This window comes from Brienomyrus brachyistius, chromosome 17, assembly GCF_023856365.1.
Source record: "Brienomyrus brachyistius isolate T26 chromosome 17, BBRACH_0.4, whole genome shotgun sequence".
Classification (NCBI taxonomy): domain Eukaryota; kingdom Metazoa; phylum Chordata; class Actinopteri; order Osteoglossiformes; family Mormyridae; genus Brienomyrus; species Brienomyrus brachyistius.
In genome coordinates this window covers 16,127,906-16,135,093 of record NC_064549.1, presented here as the reverse complement: position 1 = coordinate 16,135,093, position 7,188 = coordinate 16,127,906, and positions in this window count along the sequence as shown.

The window sequence follows — 7,188 nt, the reverse complement described above, 5'->3', positions numbered from 1 at the left end:
AGTTCATGAAATACTTGTAAATCAAAAAAAAATACTGCTGTTGTTGCATTTCTATCCATCTTCTTCCCTTCCAGGAAGCACAGGGAACACCCTGAATGGCAGGATATATAGCTGCATTTATATTAACAAAATAATATTCTAGTGTTTTTACTAAAATCTGAACAATGACTGAAACCTTTGTAAGCAAAGACTGAAACATTTGTGAACAAAGACTGAAACATTTGGAATTGGATTAGTTGACAGTAATCCAGGAGAATGATTAATACACATTTCTGTAATCTCATGTTCTTTCTTCCCTATGCTAACTAGGAGGCCTCAGGCTAGCCACAACTCAGCACTAGATATACATACATGAAAACATAATACTTTACAGTCATTCACTCAGTTACTCTTACTGGACTGTTTTTGGGAAAGGATCGTGTTTTGTATGACTTTTTCTGTTGTATTGGTACATTTTTAGCTTGGGTGTGAGGACTTGGACCTACTGTAGCACTGCAACAGGCATTGTTAAAGATACTGCATGCAGTGATGGAAGCTTCAGTTTTCATTATTATCCATTTGGTCTTTAATGCTAATTCATTTATTATATCTAAAGTAATACTATAATTATAACAGCAGTTTACCCTGAACTGGCATTTCAAATCTATCACTTTGAATAAGAAAATAAATATATTAAAACAATCTCTTAATTTCCTTAATAGAGTGTGAAATTGTTTTGTTTAAATTAGTCTTAATTAGCTAATGCCTTTGAAAATGTTCCTGTTGTTATTATTGCATAGCTGTTAATTCCACATCACTCTTTGGATCAACATGGAAATAGTTGCAGTAAGGACTGCTCTTTTAGCATTATGTTAAAATGTATCTCTGTAAAATGAAGATTTCAAAAATAAAACTTTCATAAATTATCTTTTCTATTTAATATACTACAGTAACTAGCAGTCCTCAGTTGATTTATATTATGCTCCATTTGCCTTGGCAATATATATAATTTTTTTAAGAGGATCCATGAAAATATATAATTCATAAACCAACAGAACTAGGCTTCACAAGAAAGTCAGCTATTAATCACATGAACGTGCCACGCTATTTCCTAGTTTAATAGTATTACCACTAAGATAAACAGAGGAAATAAGATCTTAACTTGTAATGAAAACTGAACCCTCAAAAAGTATTGAAAAGCTTTTTAATGAATATGTCATTTCAAATTTAAATTATTTTAGTCACGTAGCATACTAATCATACTATCTTTTGATAATGTAAAGATCCATTTGAAGTTTTTTTTCACATGCACCCTTGAAGATCAAAGGTTCCTATGTTGAATGTCATGGTGATTTCATTTTGCAAATCAAAACTATCTTTTTGTCCCCATAGGCAGAACAATGGCGTGAATTTATGAACATTATGAAGATGTTCTTACTTCCGGACCTGATTGCTGCCATTCAGTACATGGGGAACATGGTGCAGGTTTGCAAGCTGCTAATGACTAGTGGCAGCATCCTCTGACAGCTGGACAATTCAGAGGACTAGCTGTGGAGGAAGGCCCTGGACCTGGACACCCGGCTGGACAATGAGGACACCATGAATGCCCTTCTACAGTCAGTCAAATCTGAAATCTGGCTGGTAGCGATGGATACCAGTCAGCCACGTTTGGTGAAGAAGCTCCTGGATGTGGACACAGATCAAATGATATGATTACAAATCAATCATCGAACTCGGGTGCTCTGATGCCAGGTACACTTATGAACACCTTTATGTTTGAGACGTGGTGTTAGTTATGGATAAAATGTGGTCAGCACAGAAGCCCAATAACAAAGCACTACTCGGGTTCATATCGGACAGGTCGTCCTTCCTAATCACATCCTTTTCCAGGTTTCACTGTCACTACCCACGTGAACAGTAAAGTCTCCCAGCAGAACAATGGAGTCCTTAGAAGGAGCACCTTCCAGCACACCCTCCAAGGTCTCCAAGAAGGCTGGATACTCTGGACTCACACCTGCCCAGCACCTCTCATCATGGACAACTCCAGAGTTTATTCCAGCCCCTCTCCAGGAGGTTGGTTCTGGAGCCTAAGCTGTGTGCTGAGGTACCCACCTATATCTAGTCCCCACATAGGGAAGACCTCACCTAGAATATTGTGTACAGGTGTGGTCACCTTACCTTAAATAGGACATTGCCTTAGAGGTTCAACATAAGGCTACAAGAATGATTCCTGGTCTTAGAGCAATGTCTTTTGAGGAGAGTTTAGCTGCGCTGAATCTGTTTAGCCTCAAGCAAAGGAAACTAAGGGGGGAAATGATCCAGGTATATCAGATTTCAACAAGTCTGGATGCTGTTGAACCAAATAGTTAATTCAATATTAGTTTAACTTGTGGAATAGTCTTCCTGTTGGTGTAGTGTAAGCTAAGACTTTGGGTTCCTTTAAGTCTGAGCTAGATAAGATTTTAACAACTTTAAGCTATTAGTTGAGTTCTCCCTAAATGAGCTTGATGGTCCAACTGGCCTCCTCTCGTTTGTAAATTTCTTATGTTCTTATGTAATCAGTATCTTTCTACCTTCCACACCAGCTCAAACTCCTTTCCCACCAGAGAGGTTACAATCCATGTTATTAAAGCGAGATTTGGTGGCTGACAATCAATCCACTGAGGCCCCTGCTTAGACTGCCACCCAGCCTCTCTTGTACCCGACCCCCACATTCCCCCCTGCCCACAGGAGGGCAGACCCATGTATTTGCTTCAGGCTATGCCCAGCCAGGCCCCATAGGTAGTGACACGGCCACCAGGCACTAGCCAACGAGCTCCTCCCCCCACGCCTGTTTACTCAGTCCTGGCAGAGTCACATGATTCTTTAGGCTGATCTCCATAGGAGGGCTATGTGAACCTCACTTTGTTTGACCACCCACCTAGGTCCAATTTGCCTTGGGAGACCCTTCCAGGGACAATAGCTCTCAACAACAAACATCCTAGGATCACAGAGGCACACAAGCCCCTCTACCACGATAAGGTGGCAATACATGGAGGTGATTCATGACTTGCTCAAGTTTTCTTTATCACATATCAACACTTGCTGGGGCATAGCAAGCTGGGCCTACCTTTCCATTGCCTCTGAGAATGCCATACTCTGAGTTACACAAGCTCTCCAGGGAAGATGTTCAAGGTCAGATTGGGTGAAAATTGCAAAACAAATTAATTATGAGTCTGCAATTCCTTCTCTTGACTGTTGATCATTCACATGTTCTTACACTGTCCTTAAAAAGTTACACACTAGATGTTGTTCAGTTAGTATGAATTAAGGCTCCAAATTAGAACTGTCAAATTAGAGACAGATAGCGTTAATCAGTGTTGGCCGGTGTGTACGCTGGTAGTGCGAGGCAGTGTGACTTATATCCGTCAGCCTCAGTAACTGAGCCTGGAGGAGCGGCGCCAGGAGTTTGTTGTGCAGGGGCATGAAGTCAGAGTGAAGTCACTGCTATTTACAAGAATCGTGATGAGGACAGCAAAGATTAGCAGGATGAGCAGACCTTCTAGGAGGAGATTACCAACCTGGTCTGCCTGCAACAGCCGGTCAATTAGAACCAGAAGTAGGTACACTGTGTTGAAGGTTAGAAAACAGAGAGCCTTTGCCTGTTTACCAGTGAGCTGAGGTTATTGAACATGGAACAAAAAATAAACTGATGTTATGAGAACTCCTTGACATGCATTTTCTCTGGAATATTAGCTGTATTGGCAAGCTGTAAGGATTGAGAGACGTGCAGAAACTAAAGGCCCTTGAAAGCGGTACTGTAAGCTTCTCACTGACTTTTGATACATACTGTCTCCTTGTTTATAGCACAAGCCATCTGCCAGCAAGTCCTGTCCAGCATATGGTGTGGAAACCTCTCTTGTTGGAGGGACAGCAACAGGGCCTGGAAGCTACTGGTGAATGTGGTGTCTGGTTTCCCCCAAAAGAGTATGTTCATCATTATTGTGCACATTGAGAAGACATAGGAGATCCCTACTATCAAATTCCTGTTAAATTTGGCCTCTTATATGTGGTTCATCATTAGCTTGCTGGGAGATACATCCATCATCTAAACCGCTTATCCTACTACTGGGTCGCGGGGGGTCTGGAGCCTATCCCGGAAGCAATGGGCACGAGGCAGGGAACAACCCAGGATGGGGGGCCAGCCCATCGCAGGGCACACTCACACACCATTCACTCACACATGCACACCTATGGGCAATTTAGCGACTCCAATTAGCCTCAGCATGTTTTTGGACTGTGGGGGGAAACCGGAGGAAACCCCACGACGACATGGGGAGAACATGCAGACTCCACATACATGTGACCCAGGCCGAGACTCGAACCCAGGTCCCAGAGGTGTGAGGCAACAGTGCTAACCACTGCACCACCATGCCGCCCCCGCTAGGAGATACATTACCAGTCAAATGTTTTTGTACATCACAGTTTTTAACCACTTTTCCATTTATTTCATAAACTGTACATTTTCATTTTTGTGCATTAGAAAGTTGAGTAAACTACTATAAAAAATATACAAGTCAAATAAAACAAGTTTATTTTTTTTTCGCATGGAAAGAGTATTTAACAGTGCATGTCTGACATCCTATTATTGTATTATTGTATTATACATCCTAATAAATGTATTATTTTACATTTGTTCCTGAGACAATTGAAGGTGTATCACTAACTGTTGTCTCTGCTTCCTTTAGGTTTCTTTTGGTTTGAGTGTAAAGAAGGATGGGTCCAAGGCCTTCAAAGTTACTTCCTAGAGTGGCTGAACGTCCTGGACATGATGGTTCGTATTATGTACTTGGTCTCCTTTGTTCTCTGGATGGTGAATAAGCTGCAACTGAATGACTGAACAGTAATATGGTATACCTCCCGACCGGCTAGGGACTGCATCTAACACAGTGGTTATGCGTTTAGTACTCTGACATGGTTCCTTGCACAATCATTCAAGAATCACACTTTTTAATGCTGTATGTTTGCCTTAAAGTTTCTTGTCTTGAGTGTGTGGTTCTCTAGCAAATGCCTAGTCAATTTCCTCGTACATGTGACCTTACTTGACCAATAAAAACTGAGTCTGATTCTGTAAGGTTACTTCCCTTTCCTAACTAGCAGACTTTAGCCTTCCCGCTTGTCAGTATTGGATAAACAGTTATGAAAAATGGATGGATGTATAATGTAAGAACTGTCGGGCTGCCAGCAAGATAGTATCTGGAGAGCTGTTTATATACTGGGCGGTCTTTTCGGCTCAGCCAATAAACGAGGACGAGTCATTGTGGCTCTGTGGAGAGAGGGGGTAGGTGTAGGTACTGTAGCACTCTGCAGTTTGCATTTTTATGTAACGAATGTCAATTTCACCCATGGCTTTTTCTTTGGCCTTCCCTGGCATTTATAACTACTCACGTTGGCAGATTTGCCTGACGTGGAATAAAATCACTACCCTTTGTGGCCTTGCAAACACAATACATATATAGTAATAATGTAACTACAAATGTATTTTTACTTAATGAAATTATGATTAACTGCTTGTAAAAATGAAGGTCAAACCTGAAATCCTTTACTGATTTGGCTAACCGCTCTCAGCCGGTTGTTTGCAGCAAGACAAGACAAAGCATCAGGAAGATCCGCAGCTCACCACAGAGGTGCTGATGCAGTGTATGCTGACCTACGTCTTGCTAGCACACTGCGGATCTCCATGGGGAAGATGACTGATGATGAGGTCAGAAAGGAGGACACACTCAGGTGTGGAGGTATGACATAGATATTGTTGACTCTACAAAGTAAAGCTCTTCCAAGATAAACATGAACTTAAAAGTGATATTTTCAGCAAATAATTAATAGTGGCTGTAAAACAATCAAGAAAATATGCTTCATTTGCATTTTATGCAGCTAAAGACATCAAGTCCATCCAAGACCATTCAGACACATTCTGTTGCTTAACTGTCACTTTCATCCTAATCAACCTTATCAATAATTTAAGTTATATTAACGAATGAATTTCACATTTAGCTGGGTATCATACCCAAATAATTCAGCATATCTTTCCCCAATAAGAACTGCAATAAATAAATACAAATAAAATAAGTAAATTTCCCTGCAACTTCAGACATCAACTTTAGGGTCATGCATGCTTAGCCTTAAGCACTATTCCATGCTGTTAATTGCAAAGTTGCTTCATAATAAATGGAAGGTATGGATGGAGGTGAGTCAGAAGTAGATCCACCTCCACCTTCAGAGGAAGTCTCCTGAAATTAGTACCTAGCAGACATTGTGTAAATGTGGTATCATTGATGGATGATAATATAATATTCTCCAAACGTTTGGCCTCTGCTGTGGTTGCCTATTTGGAAACTGGACGCTACTGGAAAATGCTACACAGGACTGTTCTCAAGCAAAGCTAGACTTGGAGGGAGGAGCTCGCTGGCTAGTGCCTGGTGGCCGAGTCACTACCTATGGGGCCTGGCTGGGCATAGCCTGAAGCAAATACATGGGTCTGCCCTCCTGTGGGCAGGGGGGAATGTGGGGGTCGGGTACAAGAGAGGCTGGGTGGCAGTCTAAGCAGGGGCCTCAGTGGATTGATTGTCAGCCACCAAATCTCGCTTTAATAACATGGATTGTAACCTCTCTGGTGGGAAAGGAGTTTGAGCTGGTGTGGAAGGTAGAAATGTCATTACCTCTGAAATAGACTTTATGTTTAATGCAGTCACCTTCTTCACAGAAAGCAAGACAATGCTCAAGCACATTTAAAATGCGAAAAGGAGGCTTTATGTATATATTAAGAATCAGGTAAAGCACACTGCCATAACGGTGCCAAATTTGTACACACCCAAAGGAATCCTGCAGGCATTGCAACACAGTCTATTCTAGCAGACCATCTGAGAACATGGTTCACTCAACCAGCATTCTTGTCTCGGCCTGAAGACATGCCACCTGCTGAGCAGACATTCGAGCTCTGAATCCAGGAAAAGATCCTGAGATCCTATGATATGTGAGGCCTGTAAGAAAGACCCACAGTGCCTCTCATCTAAAGCAAACATTCCAAAGAGCAGCCCACTTTGGTCCCTTGATCCTTTCATTGACCAGAATGGGCTGTTGAGGGCTGGATGGCATCTTGCTGAAACAGACTTAGAATTAAATAAAAAAAACATCATGGAATGACCCTCTTATGACATCACTGTCACAAGC